At 32.6% G+C, this 18,692-nt stretch overlaps 1 protein-coding gene across 4 annotated transcripts in view; it reads right to left on the bottom strand.

Annotated features, from left to right (window-relative positions):
* LOC141456077 (uncharacterized) overlaps window positions 1-18,692 on the bottom strand; it is a 49,060-nt gene that overhangs the window by 25,077 nt on the left and 5,291 nt on the right. Inside the window, exons 2-4 of one of the 4 annotated variants that reach the window (XM_074131704.1) lie at window positions 6,475-6,581; window positions 5,452-5,730; window positions 3,523-3,572 (exon numbers count right to left, since the gene is read on the bottom strand). The exons of 1 other annotated variant lie outside the window; for it this stretch is intronic. The gene's annotated coding sequence lies outside the window, so the exon portion shown is untranslated. Of the gene's footprint in view, window positions 1-3,522; window positions 3,573-3,894; window positions 4,197-5,451; window positions 5,731-6,474; window positions 6,582-18,692 lie in introns of those variants that run through there. 2 more of the 4 variants (XM_074131705.1, XM_074131707.1) reach the window with 2 other exon arrangements.

Raw genomic sequence — 18,692 nt, forward strand, 5'->3', positions numbered from 1 at the left:
AAACGAGGTTCCACCGGAGTGGAATAGCAACGATGAAAAAGAAGAAGCTCAATCTACTTATAGTAAGTAGTGAAGTATACTTCACCAACATGGAGAAGTGTCCGTACATAGATGGACACAAAAATAGACCAATACATAAATAGGTTACATGTATTGCTGTATAAAAAGAGTTAAAAATGAGTGTAAAGTGGACCTAAATACGTCTAATGAGTCACCAACAAGGTTAAATGTAAGTATAAGGTGGACCTATATAAGTCTAGTGAGTCGTCAACATGGTTAAATGTGAGCGTAAGATAGATCTATATAAGTCTAGTGAGTGGTAAACATGGTTAAATGTGAGTGTAAGGTTATATATAAGTCTAGTAGTGGTAAACATGGTTATGTGAGTGTAAGGTGGTCCTATATAAGTCTAGTGAGTCGACAACATGGTTAAATATGATTGTAAGATAGAACTATATAAGTCTAATGCAGTGGTTCCGCGAATATGGTCCAAGTGTTCCGCGAAATTTCAATTTTAAATGTATTGAAATTTAGAAACTTAGGAAAGATACGAAAACAAAAAATTGTTCCTCTTTTTTTTAATTTGAATTTAATTTTAAGTTCTTGCTAAATACCGAATTTCAAATTATTTAATGTTAGTGTTCCGCGAGAAAAATATATACATATAATTGTGTTCCGCGTCTATGAAAAGGTTAAGGACCACTGGTCTACTGAGTCGTCAACATGGTTAAATATGATTGTAAGATAGAACTACATAAGTCTAGTGAGTCATCAACATGGTTAAATATGATTGTAAGATAGAACTATATTAGTCTACTGAGTCGTCAACATGGTTAAATATGATTGTAAGATAGAACTATATAAGTCTAATGAGTCATCAACATGGTTAAATATGATTGTAAGATAGAACTATATAAGTCTACTGAGTCAACATGGTTAGATGTGAGTGTACGTATGATAGACCTATATAAGTCTAACATGGTTAGATGTGAATGTAGAAACAGCATTTGTGTTTACAGAAATTGCCGCTAGAGTTCTCCACCGGATGGAGTATAAAGTAAGCTTACAGCCTATTTAATGGCGGCTTACAAGTCTACGATGTGCCCATTCCTCTTTTATCTATTTCACAATTAAACAATACAAATTCTCAATTTTTTTGTTTCTGTTAACGATAATTAGGTAAAACATGAAGTGTTATTCCAAAAGAAATATTATTTATCGTATTTTTAAGGGAATTTTTTTTAATTGTTTTATTCGAAAGTTTATCAAATACCTATGGGAGAAATGTCGAGAAAAAATTTTTAAATTAATTATTTCATTGAAATTATTGAGTTCAAAGTAGTAGCCAATCACAAGGCAGTACCGTTGCAGACTGTGGGCGGGTCATGCCCACCTCTAGTGTAGTCACGCCCCGTCCAATGAAAACCAGTTATGGCTGATCAAAGCGTATTAACAATGGTGGTTCCATACCTTTCACTTATTTTTCTAAATATTTCATTACTTTCTCATATTTTATTAACTTTTTTGTGATTTTAGAAATAATATTAATCTTACTTAGATATTGAGAAAAAATGCAACCAAATTATTCGAAAAAAATATTATTCTCAATTTCCAAGAAATTTTTTTATAAGTTAAGATCGTTTTCGAATAGTTTTCGCCAATATTCGACAGTTTCACTTTACTTTCTCATGAAAAGAAACTCGTATGAACACTCACATGACTTTTTCTTACCATAGTTTACGAATATAATAGAATTTTATTGGAACTTAGAATAGCATTAGCAAAAATCAATTTAATAATAATGTTGATGGAATGCGACACATTCCCACTGAACCAAACTATTAATTGAGAAAATATTACAAGCCAAACTTACATTTAATCTTAAGTTAGATCGTCTTCAAATGAATACGTTTGGCCAATTCATAGTAAATTACCAAAAACGTCAAAAAGCCTTTTTTTTTCAAATTGCACTTTATATTATGTGGATTACGTAGTAGCAAAAACATTGAGAGAATTCCAAGTCTGGAGAAACTGAGAGAATTCTGGAAGAATGACGGCTGTCTTCGCTCGGAAATGGCTCAACGGACTTTTTTTAACTTTAAATACTAACTGTACTCCCATACAATGAATCTGTCACTTTTAATGGAACATACTTCCGGTCAAATTGAAATTAGTGTTCCCAAAGAGAAAGGGCACAGCTCTAAAATTCCAATTTCCGCAATACATTAAGATATCAATAAATCATAATTAAAAATTTATAGTTCCTCTCTTTCTGATTTAATAGAATGAATGCTTACGTTACTATTGTTTACGTAATTACCCAAAGGTGGTGACGAATGAAAGAAATAGAGGGGGAATAGAGAGAGAGTGAGAGAGCTGAAAGAGGAGAGAGATACAGTTTGTTGCAGCGCACTCTAACAACCGTTCCACTTACGATGCGAACCGTTAACCTGTAATCAACTAAGCTTCTTCCAACATTACATTTTCTAGTGATGTTAGAAAATAAGTTCTTAAATGCAATAATCTGAATTCGCAAAACAAACAAAAAAATCAGCTTAATTCTACTAGGACGCAACAAAGTATTTGCACTTAAAATATAATTCTAATGAGGATTACAATCGTAAGAATTGATTTCTGCAAAATGTAATCACATCAAACAATCTGTAACAATTAAATCCATTGCTCTTCGTATCATGAAAAAAACATATGGGAGCAAAGGGTTCAATACTACTACTTTCATCTCCTCTTTCTGATGTAAAACATTAACTCCGCGAAATATGAGCCTAAGAGGTCTACAGGAGCAAAGTTATCCTAACATCCTGCTAAAGAAAATTCTGGAGGTTTTGATGAAAAATTCATTAAACAGAGGGCATAAAAAGTAATAATTGGTTTGGGCGACATCTGGGGAATAGGCGGCTGCGGAAATATGCATGACCTTTTAGTTAGTGCGAACAACATCTCCACAGAGCGACAATGATGTACAAATTCCACTCTAGAGCTGTCTTTGGAGAACCTATTTACAAGGAAAATTTTGAAGAGTAGTTAGTCCTTGCGACTAAGAATCCCTTGTTATGCACTTACAGAAGTTGACGGAGGTGGAAAAGTCTACTTATGGCTCTGCTGTGAGATAACGTTTTAACATCCATTACGCAACTTAATATGATTTAGATAAACAACAGTTACCCTTAAAAATAAGTCCTGAAAGTTACGAATCATCCAAATAGCTTTATAACAATGTTTTCTTTTTTTCAAATCTAATTTTTGATGGGCTAAATTTTGAAGCCTAATAAAAAATTAAGTCTACTACCGAGTGACTAAAGATGGACAAAAAGTGTGACGGGAATCTTTTAGTAATTTCAATCATTTTTTTCAGTAATTCATTTTATGCACTTTTTTAAACGTTAGGATTAAACTATTATTTATATTAATTAGATGAATTTACACTAATTTAGCATTAATATTATTTCTAAAAAAAAAGTCACATCAAAACAGATGAGGTAACAGTAGCAGCAATAAACTTACATAAAGACTGGAAATGGTGTATTTCGCCTAACTGACGGACTAGTTCCTTCCTGTAAATAAATAATTCACTATCATGAACTCTATTAAACACTATCATCTTTCTTTTCCTTTTTTACAACAAAAGTAATAAAACATATGTTTGCTTAATAATTTAGCAATGTTACGTTTAATTAAATACGAGCCAAGGGTAGCCTGCACAGCTCTCAAACCTAAATCGGAAATATTACCCAGTATCCGATCATTTTTTGAGATTTCCTAAGTGGAGCAAGAAGAAGGTACTAATATACTAAGAGTAAGAAAAACCACAAAATTCCTTCATTAGAGAAAAATTTCTGGTTTAAAAGGTTTTGATTAGCAAGTTGAAGAACTTACTCATTCAGAAGATCTCAAAAACTTGTAGGTACTTCGTATGTGAAAGTAATTTTGAAAAAATAACCCGTTCACAAAACTTCCTTTATCAAAGGTAAGATAGTAAAAAATTGGTGTGAACACTCATACGACATCCTCTTACCACTATTCTATTTGTTGAATTTTCTTCGAAATTTATATCAACAAAGAATTGTAGCTATATATTAAATTTGCAATTCATTCTACGAGAATTGGCCAGAAAGCCTACTCACTGCGACTGTAACATTTTAAAGATGTTTGATGTATAACCGCGATTTGGAAGAAGGACTAAATAACCTTCTTACATTTTTAGTCGTATTCGGGGGACCTCAAATCGATTTAATTGCCAAACCTGTATTACAGGTGAAAACTCAAATCGATAATCTACGCGATTTTATTTTATTATTTCTAGCTAAGAATAAAAGTAAAAGAAAATAAAGTTTTAAATATTATTTTTAAATAAAGTTAGAATTTGTTTCTTATATAAAATTTTATGGATGGAGGAGATATGAAATTAAAGAGAGGAAACCCAAATTGCAGAAAGGCCGTAATAACAAAACTGACAGAAAGTAGTATGGGCGATTATATTTGTGTCAAGGTCTGTGTATGTCTAGTGTTGCATTATTACTACAAAAAGCAACGTACAAATACTCAGCGTAGATCTAGCAAAAAAAAAAAAAATACACCTTAAAATATTAAGAACATTTTAACCATACATAACGCCTACTCAAAAAAATCCGAAATATGTGTTTCAAGAAATCAATATCTAATAAATGCAATCCAATCTGTGCTTTTTATTTTGGTATTATTATGCTTAGGTGCATATTAATGTCTGCATTTCTGAAGTGCTTTCCACTTCCGTTAACAAATAATCGAGTCAAAAATGAGTAAGAATTTATTTTTGACGTTTGGAGTGAAAACTTAACAGATATCAAAAAGATTTTATTATCACAACCGAACTCACGGAATTATTCTTTTACGATGTCTTATTTAAACATATAAAAAAGGCTGAGCAGAAATATAGTTTAATGAAAGAGATGGATGTTTTGAGAATGGTTGCGAGGGTAAAAACATTAAAGTAAATGAAGAAAGAAAGCATTCTCTTGCATCCTGGGTGATTGCATTGAATCACTTTTGACTGCGGTGCCTGGGAATAACTTGTGCCGTCTACATAACGCTGATAACTTATCGCGTTTGTTACACCAAGAAATGAATGTTGACAAATTAATATTTACGAGTGACGTTTCTCCTCTAAAATTGTTGATGAGCTAAGACAGTTTTTAAAAATGATAGCGTAGCGTTAATTTGGACAGTATGTTACTTTCTTGAAGCAAAATATACGATTTGTTTGTCATTCAGTTTTTTCAATTTTCTGGCTGAAATACAAAGGACAAGAAAGATGATTCACATCTTCTATAGAGAAAAATTATTAATAAATTTGTTGGGGGGGGTGATGATTTTTGAAATTGTATCTTTCCAAAACATGAGTGTTTTACAATTCACTGTAGTCTGTTTTGAATTAATTTTTAAATTATTGATTACCATTATTTTGTGTTATCGCTGCCGACGCTCGTCTGTAGCTAGTAACGCCCTAGAGGTACGACAACAGTTTGAGTCTTCTCATTCTTGAAAGGTAGAAGCATCAAACTAAAGGTGAAAATAAGCCTTCTCATACGCTAGTAAGTCTGCACAGAGTCCTTTTACTTCTTGTTTTCAACTTTACTGGTTGTCAATAAGTTTTTAAAAAATTGTTAGTTTGTTTGTACAAATGTAAAACCATTTTTATTCCGTTGAGTTTAATTCCAACTTTACACAGATTTTCTGGAATTCAAGACAGACATATATTTAACCAAAAAATTAAAACCACCACTGAATGAGTTGGTAATGAAATCAATACGTATTAATTTCCTCTCTAATTAAATGAGACTAAGCTGCAAGGAAACAAATTCAGATTACCTTGGCACATGTCAAGGTGAAATTTTAACAATAATCCTAACTATCTAAAAAACAAATTCACAATATTTGGACTGTTCGCAAAGTTAGGATAAATTTTGCATTTAATAAATTGGACATTTTATCTCATATCCAGCAAATTGAGTTTTTTTATAGGAAACATTATATTGGATTGATTGCCACGAGGAAAGAATATAGTCTCTTGCATGCATCCTGTGTGATTGCTACACAATCACTTTTGACTGTGATGCCTGGGAATAAGGACCGTTTCTAAATTCTCATCTAATCTACAAAAAAAGACCATTCATAACTATGAATCATTACTTTAAAGGATAACTTTTTCATCGAATCTCTTAGAACTAAATGTATTTTCCTTAGGAATTGTTTCAAATAAAAGTTACTGAACTCAGTAGAATATTGAAATGATTAGTTTCATTGATTTATTGTGGAGTCTGTTGGTTAGAGCACCACATCCATTCTGTCTAACCAGCCTTGCGACAATCTGGTAAGCCCTGCTGGACAAAATATGAAGGCATGCGTTTTCACCCTCTTAAACGCCGATTTCCTTCTTTCAATGTTATTCATCTTCTTACTGGCAAAACTTATACAAACCATTTACTGGTCTGGGATTCCACAGGATGCCCGTCAAGAAGCCTACAATCGTCATCAGAATGAATCAAATTGATCGAAAATCATTGGCCATTTTCATTGAGTCAAATCTAGAAAAAAAAGAAGATCCCCTGATTTATCTGTTAACTGATTTGGTTAAAAGATTTTGACCAAAAATCTTGTTCCTACTGAACAAGTCAACAAATTCTGCAACTTTGTTTTTTTTTTTTTAAATAATCTTCAACTTCCTCAAATAGACAAATGTAAACCATTTCTTAAATCTATGTACTTTTACCTCAAAATGTGTAATTCTGGTAAAAACTCTAAAAACCCCAAAACATAACGAAAACACTACTTCCTTATATTGATGGATAAAGAGAAAGTTCAAAAATATTTTTTGAGATTATACTTTTTTTTAAGATTGTCAATGCCGTCTTGTTTCATACGAAGAGAAATAAAACCGGTTTGCCATACAAGGACATGTACGTTCAGTGTTAATTGTCAATGAAGATCCGCAATAATCTGCTAGCCAAAACAAGACTGTCATCTCAATGTGGTTTCAAAAACACAATTAGGAAAATTGATACTTTAGTTTAACTGCATCATTCAATTTATTATATTCCTCAAAAAAAGCCTAAACTCAATTGTTTTCCTTTTTATTTTTACTATTGTTGTACTATTAATATATTTTGTTTCTATATGTATATTCTATAAATTATATTATATGTTACTTTTAAATTATATTTCATTGTAACTGGGTGATTGCCCGTATTGTAAATAAATAAATTGATAAATTATATTTGTGTTTTTCATGTTCTTTTACTATTTTCTAATAATTTTACTAATATTCTATACGCTCCTTTTACATATTTTTCAGCAATGATTTATGTTAATTATATGCAATAAATTCATACTAATAAAAGACATCTAGTTTGTCAAAGACTGAAAGAAAAGCATGGTATTCTTCAATTAGAGATTGTAAAAGAACTTATCTAACCTCTACTTTAAAACCAGATCATTCTTTTAAATACTTTAGCAAAAAAAAAGTTGGTAATAATAAAGTATTAAGTGCATAAAGCAGAAGCAACTAGAAAAGTGGAAAGACCAGAATGAAGATGAAGTTGAGGATGATTTGAGGAAGTTGATGGGGACTATTAAATATGTATTCAAATTCTTGAGTGAACACAAACACGATCTTTTCTTCCTACAATTTTTATTAAAGTGAGCGAAATGTACTACATATAAAAAGTAAAGTAATTGCCTATTTTTTCAGGCGGGGCTTATCGTCCAAAACTACCAATTTAGGTGTCGTTGGCGGAGGCGACTAGCAAACATACTTTACTGTAAATTTCTTTTATTAACCATTAAATAAAATCTAAGGCCTAAGACCGGGAATCGAACTCGGTACCACAATACATATTAGCTTCGCAGGTCTCGTCTCTAACCGTGGCGCCCCAACTACATATGAATATTTTTTTAAATTTCTGTAAACTCAAAATTTTAGGTACGTATGAGTATCTAAAACCCACCAACAGTAGATACTATTAATAAATTGTTTGTTCAACCATTTAAAAAACGATAAGACCGAACAGTATACAAGCAAATTTTACTTTTTAGGGTTTTTAGAATATAATAATATTCTATAACCATCTAAAACATAGTTTCGTTTATTTGAATTTTATTTCATAAAAATTGATTTTATGAGGGATTTCGCAACGTCTATTCTTATTCAAAAGTTCTATTATATCAGCAAACCTTTATTGAAGCCAACTTAACAATTAATAAATGACTGGTTTTTATGAAAACCTAGATAATATTGTAGTAAGAGAAACTGAGTGAATGTTCAGACTATTGAAACCTCAAAATAAAAAAGTGTAAAGTAATAAAAATAAGAAATTCAACTAAAACTATACAATTTAACGTATAAGTACCAAAATAACTACTAAAATGAGGTAAGAGTAATAAATTTTAAATTGTACGCATAGATTAGGTAGAATATTTATACAGATGTTTGTATAAAACGTCAGGAGTAACACCAAGGTTATAGTCAAACACGCCATGGTTCTGCATCAAATTAAAATTAAAATCCAACAAATTATCGAAGGGACTATCAATCTGATTGACAGTTCCCCCCCAAAAAAAAGAAAGACGACCATCTTCGTTTTTTTATTTTACCGATTATCATCAACGTTCTAGTAATTCTAGAAAGAGTCTATAAAACCATCAGGTATAAACGCTTTCTGGTGCACATCTCCCTCCAACTTCTTCTCCCAAGTTATTCTGAATATGACTTACCAAATTGAAGTAACTAGGAAATTCTAGGGAGGGTGTCTTTTCCTCCATCACCTGTTAATTACCCTGGCTTCTTAGAGATGTTGGAGCAGTTACCCTGGCTGATAAGGATATCCATGTCGTAGTGTTCCATGTAGTTTAAGATTTTGACCGTAAGGACAGCTCCTAAGAATAGTTACCCAGAAAGACCTTGTCAAGAGATTGAGATCAGTTTTTTTGTTCTACCCAGCGAGAGCGTTATTTCTCCGATCTATTTTACGCAATCGTAACACTTCTAACTAACCTTAGAGGATATTGCTTTTTAATATCTCTCTCTTAAGCAATTGCTAACCTTTGAAGTGAGCTTATCCGGACAACCTCAACGCTTAAAGTCTTTTTGGTAACTTCTGCTCCAAAAAAAAGAGAATTTAAAGACACCAATAGCTCGAACTCCATCTAGAAGAAAACCCTTTCACAGTTTTACAGGTAATATACGAGTGTCATCACATTAGATGCGATTACAAGGCTCGATCATGTACGGATTTGCGATGCTTTTCATCATTTCTACCAGCATCTCATTTAACCCGCTTAAGAATAACCGTGTTAATTCTTATTAATAAATAAATATTATACTGAAACTTGTGAATAATTCCATCAATTAAAATATCCAACCTATCAGTGATATCAACAATACAACGTTTCAGTGATTTATCGCTAATAAAAAATAAAATTATTTGCCTTTGTAGAGCCGATTAGCGGGGCAATAAAGCCAGCAATCAAAGATGAGATAATACAGCTAAATAAAACGAATACGTCACATTTTTCCACTTGTTGCTATTATACTATAATTTATGGTCTATTACTTTCTCTTCACTTATATAAGATTACGTTAAATTTTCCAAGCTGACTTTTCACTAGAAGTATAAGTTTGGAAGTCCTCTGTATCAGAAAAATTGTATTTAGAATATAGTCAGAGGGTTTTTGAAAATATATGTGTTTGTCTAAGGCACATTTGCAGAAAATATGAATGCAGAAAGTTGTGAAATAAGTGCAACGTTGCAAGTTTTCAAAAGAAAAACAGAATTGTTTATTTTGTTCGTAAACTTTTATGTAAATGTAAATGTTTACATAAGTAATGTATTCTAAATAATGGTCTCTATCCACCATTACTTTTAATCACCAGTGTTTGAAACTTGAACTTCTTCCTTCGAAATTTAATATAAATTTACCTCGTTATTTGGCGACTACAGAAAAAAAATGAAATAAATAAATAAAAAATACAATACAGCTGTTAAGATACATCATTAAAATAGAAAGCCTGCCCTACACAAAAACTTGTTTTGCTAGCAATCATATACGCATGACTTATTATTTTCTGTCAACGACTCTACTCGCCCGAAGAAGCTTAGATTGTCGCAAAAAATAAATAAATAAAACAACGTGAGAAATACTTTGAAGACAATTTTGAAGAAATTATTAGCTCTAGAATTAAGTTAAAAATTTTGTTAGGATGATATGAGCTCCAAAACTTGTAGATCTAGGCGCCATGGTAGCCGAGCGGTTAGCTAATATGTATTGTGGTACTGGGTTCGATTCCCGGTCTAGGCCTTGGATTGTATTTAATGGTTAATAATAGAAATTTACAATAAAGTATGTTTGCTAGTCGCCTCCATCCTCGACACCGAATTTGCTAGTTAGACGTAAAGCCCACCTGAAAAAACAGGCATTACTTTACTCTACTTTTACTTTTTACTATACATCTAAAATTAACTAAAGTTAAATTTGGACTACAAAATGCATAAATCTTCATCTTTTGTTGTACAAATGCAGGTAACAAATAATAAATGTAATCTTCAAAACCTGGGGACACTTGTGGCGAAATATTAAGACAGAGATGTAGGACTGGGGTCAAAGAGGATCGAAGCTGTTGCTTTTGTTTTTCTTGAGTGGTAGAGAATGTGTTTAAGAGGAAGGAAGGGAAAAATCTGGAGCAGAGAGAGTCCAGTTGCTGGAGCGGACCAGTTCCTGGAGGAGGGGTACTCTCCAGGACGTTAGAGCATCCATCCTTTACAAGCATCCAATCTCACCTCTTCTGTTACCCTCCTAGTCAAGAAATTTCCAACCCCTAGTCTCAGAGCTCCACTATTTCTAACAGGTATTACCGGTTGCAGCCGTGTCTTCTATTCTTTTTCTACCCTTCACATTCTTATACATTTATTTCTTTCATCCCAATTCTGGATAATGAATTATTTGGACCATTTAATGCAGTCATTTTATAAATGTAAGAAATAGTAGCCCAAAAAAATTATAGAAAATGATGAATTTGCATCGTTTACAAGATGAAAAGTACACTTTCATCGAAAATACGATCAGCAGCCTCTTCATTGGAGATCCAGCTGTACGGAAAACCAGCCTGAAAAATCTTGAAGAGAAAAGACAAAATAAATTTTTCTTTCACTTTTACTTGTAATATTTCGGCTGAAAAATTATATTGCGGTTTCCAGAAAAAAGCAATGATTGGCATCATGATTTAGTGATGCCTGTTAACAAATTTAAAAAGGGTCTAGTTTGACATTTGATGTCTGGGTTAGAGACTTAACTTAGGGCAATCAGCTGTTGGACTAGATCAACCAAGTGACACTTGACAAATAAATTTGTTATTTTTAACCGTTTCTTCGCTGAAATTCCAGGTTTCATTTCTTAAATCGCGGAAAGAGAAATACGTGCTCGCATCAGAGTATCCTCTTTAAAAGATTGGGAGGGGGGAGTTGAGTATTTGTTTACTGTGATATTTTAATACACGGTTACAATAGTGGTACGCGGCCAGGATAGGTTAGAGACTAGAGAGAATCTAGTGGAGAATGGCCCTGGCCGAGGCTCAGATACTGCCGGGGCCCCCCTGACCTAGTTGCGGACTCCATCACGCATGTATACTTCGGCCGGGGTCACTCTCTCGGCCCCACCCCCTCCTCAAAACCTCTCATTAAATATCTCTTATAATCTTTACTTAGTGTACATACTCCGCACTTCTCAGTTCTACTTTACCAAAAAAGACGATAACAAAAAGAGGTATCTAACAATCTCTACAATTTGAAAATGGACAGCATCATGCGAATTTGGATTATTGTTTTTTACTTTCTATTCCATTTTCAAATATTTTGATCACAATTCACCTTTTCGCAATGCTAGAAATTATAATTCATTCTTCTAACTGCTTCCAAATAAATTTAATACAAAACCTCAAATGTTTTAACGAAAATTCTCTTTATCGCAACCAATAATAAAGCTAGTGGGATGGTAACAGAGGGCTCAGTACCGCACCTGAGACATAAAAAAGAATATTCTAAATAAACAGTATGAAAGTTGTTTGGAAAGTCGAAAATCAGACAAAGTATCAGTCCATTAACACTAAGGAGGGGTTGTCCTTGTATGAACGCTAACCTCCCCTCTGTAGCACATTCTTAGAGACGAAAGAGTAAGATATAGTTCTTAGCTATAGCTTTGTAAGGAATGTTTCCTCTAGGGACTGGCGACGAAAATGGAATGGAGTAATATATACACCCACTCTGGTTTTTGGAAGAATTGGTTTAATGAAATTTATAGGTACATGGACGGGTTAACTTTAATTCGATTTGAAATAAGAAAAATTACTTAGTAATATCAAATGAAATCGATTATTCTATAAAACGGTGGTTAGATCATAAACATTTCATGGGGGAAAGGAGGAAATCATTTTCCTGAAATATACAGTGGCAAGCTTTTCCAAGTACTCAACCTGGGAGCTAATTCGGTGTGGAAACTCTCAAGACTCCTACGAGTGTCACTTACAGTGTATAATAATAATTAAAAGGAATTAAATAAGTTCTGATCACATTTTCATAAAAAAGTGAAAGTTTAAGAACTTGTCGTATCTGTCTAAACAACACAGGTGATGGTATCGAAACGAAATGTTATTGTACGAGAATTAAACTTGATAAATCTATGCATGTGTAATGCAAATACGGAATTTAAAGAAATCGTTGGAGCTGAACCGGAACCTCAGCATCTAGCGGAAGAAATGGGTTCGACCAAGTAAGCACAAAGTGAACATAATAACAGGATTTTGTAAATGATGGAACTAGTCAACTGGCGGTCCATTTTCAATTTTCGTTAAAAATAAATAGCGCTAAGAATAACTGTGATAAAAAACCAGATTTTTTTTTTTTTAATGTAGACGTCAAATCTTTACGTTGCTAATAAAATAGCGATGCTAAGTTAGCAGTAGAAACTACCTTTGAACTTTTGAAGGCGGCATGTAGGCGGCAAAAGGGGCGGCAGCAGGTCAAAGGCCACCCCCTTTGTGGATTGCATTTGATCAATAATAAACAAAATAAAACAAAAAAAAAAAAATCACTATTCTATATAATTGTCATGCTATTATTATAATAGAACTAAGATCACCATGCAGCGCCATGTTCAGTACACTGCAGGAAATCCTAAGGTTTAGGCGTGAAGTCTTCAGGTCTGCAGCGCACATGATTCTAGTAAACATACTCGTATCTAAAGTCGTTAGATTTTCGGCAAAAGTACGTCTAACGACCTTCAATATCAGCCGCGTAGGTGGTTGATCTGTTCGTGGCACTAAGACGAATGCTATTCTTGGTAAACATTTCAAATTATTCTAATAAGGTTTTAGCTTTGAAGTTTTTTTTTGTTTTAAGTTTGAAATAAATGGAGTAATTTTCGAGAAAAATGTAAATATGAAAAATCTTTTCTTTGGTATCGCACTTTCTTTTGAAGGTTTCCGGATGAAACCTTTGAACGATTACAGTTCTCTTTAAGTTAAGAGCTTTCGGACGACATTTTCTATTATAGCTTTAGAGATCTTTTAAAAAATATTTAGTACTTCCTGTACGATTTCCGAAATCTTCCACTAAATACGAGTAAGAGAAAAAAAGGAAATTATTACTTTTAATTAATTGCAGAAACCAAATTGCAAAAGCGATGCATTAAATTATGATTATGTTAACAGTCTTCAAGGTGAAATTAAATATTTCCTAAAAATTCACCTTTTAGGATACACCTGTTGGTCAAAAGCATCAGACGATAACTAGAAGTCATGTTAATAAATCGGAAAAGCTGTCCTGTACCGTCGTACTTCCTGTCAACTGATGATCTTCCAATTTGGTAATTTGGTAATGGACGTTTCCTAACCATAAATATTCTGCAAGGTTACAACCGAAGATAATAGGCCACTTTAGAAAAGAGTTTAACTGCATCACCGTTTAAATAATGTTTCCTGGACATATTTTTTTAAATAAAATTAACAAGACCAAAAAAAGTTACAAATCCAATTTTAGAAAATGGCAAGTTCGTGAAAATATGGGTGAAAAGAATCTCAAAAAATAAAAAAGAATCACAGAAAAATGGTACTTTACACGAAGTACGTGGGGGTTTTGGTACCAAACGGGTAGGAGTATGATAAAAATCTCCTATTCACAAATTTAAGATATTCCCAAAAATTGTTGAAGCACTTTTGATTAAAATTTGAATTTCACAATTTAGCATAAAAAGTAAAGTAAGTAATTGCCTATTTTTTCAGGTGTTATGACGGTGGTGACACTAACAAACATACTTTACTGTAAATTTCTTTTATTAACCTTTAAATAAAACCCAACGCCTAAAGACTGAGAATCGAACCCAGTACTACAATGCATATTAGCTTTGCAGGTCTCGCCTCTTAACCGCTCGGCTACAGTGGCGCCTAAAATTTAGCATAATAATGAGCCCTTTATTTAGCTATTAAAGAAAACACTTCTTTCTGAATGGTATTTTTATTTTTCAAGAAAAAATTGCGAATGCTTAAGATCTACCAGTTTGCGTTTTAGAGTGTAATGGTGGTGATGCGAAGTAGACTCCCCTTAGAAAGTTATTTCAGTGTGACATCTTTTACAAATTATATAATGTTATTTAGAATCGAATGATATCACTGAAATTTGGGGTTTGCAGAACCCTTTATGGTTAAGACTGTATTAAGAGAACGACGTGTTTCCCATTAATACAATTTTTTTTGTTTTTTTTACTTTTTAGAAATAATAATATTTAATGGAATCCTCCTATCTCCTACAAATAAATAATAATAATAATAAACGATTTAAGTAAATAAATTACAACTAATACTATCTTTGAATATTACGGTATCTCGGGGATTTAATGTCAAAATGAGAGGGAGAATCTAGTTGGTTGCATGAACAGAAGGTAGAGTGAGCTGGCGATGATCAATACACTGTGAGCAAATCGGCCTCTCTCCACGTTCTATCATAAATTTTCTGAGTACAAACACATTGTAACTGATGGTAGCCTAGCTTTAGTATTGATCAATATTTTCTTCTTGAAAAGAGAGCTAAAAAAAAAAATAATAAGAAAAAAAAATTGGAAAAAATGGTATGAACAACCACTCGCACGACTGCTGGAAATTGCAATTAACATAATTAAATATTGGAAGAATTTCTGGCTCTACAAGTTAAAATGTCGTAACATTTACTCTGTAGAAATATGAATCAATTTGCTGTTCTGCTTTCTAAAGATAATTCTCTGTTCTATACTGGGTATATACGGAGGAGTGGTCGAAACTTCGGGAGGTGATTCAGCAGCTCAAATGCAACAAAAAATATTCTCTTCACTTTGGCCCGATTCTCAATACTGTCCAAGATATTTTTGCATTTTTAACTTTTCCGTCGATATTCGCGTTTTTCACCATAAAAACAGCCGTAACTTTTCTATCCTTTATCCTACAACAAATCTGCTTATTCCAAACGAAAGAGCATTAAATTTCCTATTAATTTGCTCAATACTGAGCCTCAAAACGGTTCTTATAATAATGTCATTTTTACTTGAATGGCTAAAAATTTCGTTCTCGATGATTTTTGTTAAAATTTTCAACAGCATTTTTTTCAATGGTTAATGAATCAAGGAGTCACATAATTTCAGAAAAAGTTGCGCATTTATTGAGCTTCAAGATCATATGGATTTTTTTGGTTTTTAATAAAACCCTACCCCGAACAGAGGGGTGTAAATGCAGAAAAGTGGGATTTTGCGAACTGACTTTTCATTACTAATTTACTCAAATATCAATTTTTACCATTTTAGTTTAGAACAATTATTATTTTATAAAACGGAAGTAAAAAATAAAGTAACCGCAACTACCAGCCTCTAGTTGGAATCCCCCAACCGATATTTTCTATCTGATTTAGGTACAGAGTTCAGAGAGAGAGAGAGAGAGAGAGAGAGAGAGAGAGAGAGAGAGAGAGAGAGAGAAACTTTTATTTTGTCCTGGGACAATATCCCTTAAGGACAACAAACAAAATTTAAATTACAAAATTAATTACAATAAGTTCTCTATAAGTAAAAGCAATATAAAAGTAAAATTATTATAACAAAAATTACATTGAAATGCACTTAATTTATAGATATAAAACTAAATAATAAATTCTCTAATGAGAAGCGTCTTCTATGAAGGACCGCATTAAGAAATCATACAATGCATTTTTAAATGAAGCTATTGTACTTTTATGAATTAATGTAAGAGGTAAAGAATTCCAGAAAAGAGAAGATTGCACAAGAAATGAATTTTTATAGGTAACTGTTCGATAAGGAGAAATATAAAATTTGGAATTAACAGTTCTGGTATTTTTTAAATCTAATTGGGCCTTCCTGATAAACAGATTAAATAAATAAGAGAGAGAGAGAGAGAGAGAGAGAGCTCTGAGTAATACTGGATTGGCCCAAAATTTTCTTCATTAAAGTGGCAAATCCTCAGCCAAATATGCCCTTCAAACTGGCAGGAAATAGTTACTCGGTACGTGTAGTACCTTCATTGTCAAAAAACCAAAGGCTATACAAGCGTATATTCATTCTGCAATGGCCCGACCAGAGGCCTAGGCTAGACGGTCGTCGTGTTATTCTCCAAGGCAGTTTTACACCTAAAGCAACATTTTTTACGGGATATTCTTTATTCAGAGAATCCCACTTGCTCGAAAGGAAAGACATTCGATCTAATTTACCAAGATGGCTTATATTAAGCATGTAATAAATTTAAGGTGGTACATCCGGCCATCCAGTTATAAAACGGAAATCGCTCGCACTGTCAGTAGTAAAGCAAAAACAACCAACGAGAAGTGAACAAATCTTTTTATTTATATTGCCAGGTTTGAAAGGCGGACGGAAAACCTGTTTTGGCATATTAAAAAAATAAAATTATATTACAAAGTTATATTTTACATTTATCTGTGTTAGTTCAATTCCGCTTATTTATTTCTACAAAAATACACAAAAAAAATAGAAATTGTTAAAAATTATTTTTGATTTTTAATTAATTTAATTTTAACTGGACATAATTATTGTAAAGAAACTTCGGAAGAAAGTAAACCTTTGTAATTCTTTAATGGAATTTATACTTTGAATATTGTTTACAATTATTTTGACAAAAGTTATTTTTTAAAAAAAACTAAAACTTATTTAAAAAAAAAAACTTTACAAACTAGCTTTCGGCCAAAGATCTACATCATAGTGATGTCTCTTCAGAAATAATGTGTATAACTACTTTACACACTACTATTTTATGAAGTAGTCGCTAATGGAGATGAAACAAGTAAAAATACTGATTTATTACAAATTTAAAAAATGATTTATAGTTGAAACAAAGAAAGGCGCCATGTTTGATGTTGACATGCTGAAGGAGCATATCGTTTGATCAAGGTAATTGAAAAAAAAACAACTTCAAATAAACTGTCGTATGAAATAATGTACGAGAAAATAGCTAAATTGCAATTTTACTTTACCAAAAGCTCTGAAACAAAGTAAATAAATCTTGTTCTCCAGATTACCAACAATTTTGTTCTATTTAATTTTTCCTCCAATCATTTACCTTTGCTCTTATCATTATATTTATATTATTAGAGTTAAATGTTTCCCTAGAAGTTCAAGTTTGAAGATTTCTCCAATAGAAGCATCACTTGATAGAATTTTGTAAGATTTCTCTTAAATGTCTCAGAAATACGGAAATTTTGGTGCGAGCAATTACAATGGTGTACACACTAGATTATGATTTAAAGACCCCTAATAAACGGAAACAGGACCTTTAATTAATCGAACAGATGGCCCCAGTTAGTTCTGAGTAACGAGGAATAACAATTACATAATATTTAACACAATATTACATATAGTATTTAGAATGTATAGCCAATCTAGTTTGGACATGCATGAACAATTATGTTCAGCATTAAGTGGACACAAAAAATAACAATAATGGGTGATAGCGAAGGGATTAGCTATGCGGTTAGCGTATGTTCGAATCCAGCTGCTGATCCTTAGATTTTCTCTTCCTAGGAGCTACTTACAGCTCATTGCCCAGTGATGGACAGTGTTGTCTGTTACAAGAGGCCGGCAGTGCACTGAAAAAAGCTCCGGGCGCCAATAACCTTAGATGTTGACGCGCCTTAAATCATTTTTAAAAAAAAATAAATACTACGTGATGTGCGCTGTGTATGGCGGTAGCTTTTACGTAAAGAAGTAATATTGCCGGGGGAAGTTTGTACACCCTGTTTCAGACATCAGGACTTGAGCACCTTAAAGCACATTAAACAATAGTAACGCTTCAGGAAAAAATGTTCTCAACTTATAGAAAAAGTGCAATTCATTAACAACATATAGAACATACTCAATTGCAAAATGAAACCACTTCGCCAAAACAAACATACGAAAAAAAGAAAGAAAAAGATGTCAGCGAAATGCTGCAGCAAGCTTCTCAGCGAACTGAAAATACAGAATCGGAAACACGCCGTACAAGGCCGCCAGTAAGGCACTCTTTTGAGCGTATTTCAAGGCCGATTCGGTTATACAAATACAAGAATTTCTTATTGATCTAAAGATATTTGATCCTAACACCCGGCTTCAAGACCCTTTATCTCTGG

The sequence above is a fragment of the Rhodnius prolixus genome, unplaced genomic scaffold, assembly GCF_049639745.1.
Source record: "Rhodnius prolixus isolate KJV_2025 unplaced genomic scaffold, Rpr scaffold_4, whole genome shotgun sequence".
Classification (NCBI taxonomy): Eukaryota; Metazoa; Arthropoda; class Insecta; order Hemiptera; family Reduviidae; genus Rhodnius; species Rhodnius prolixus.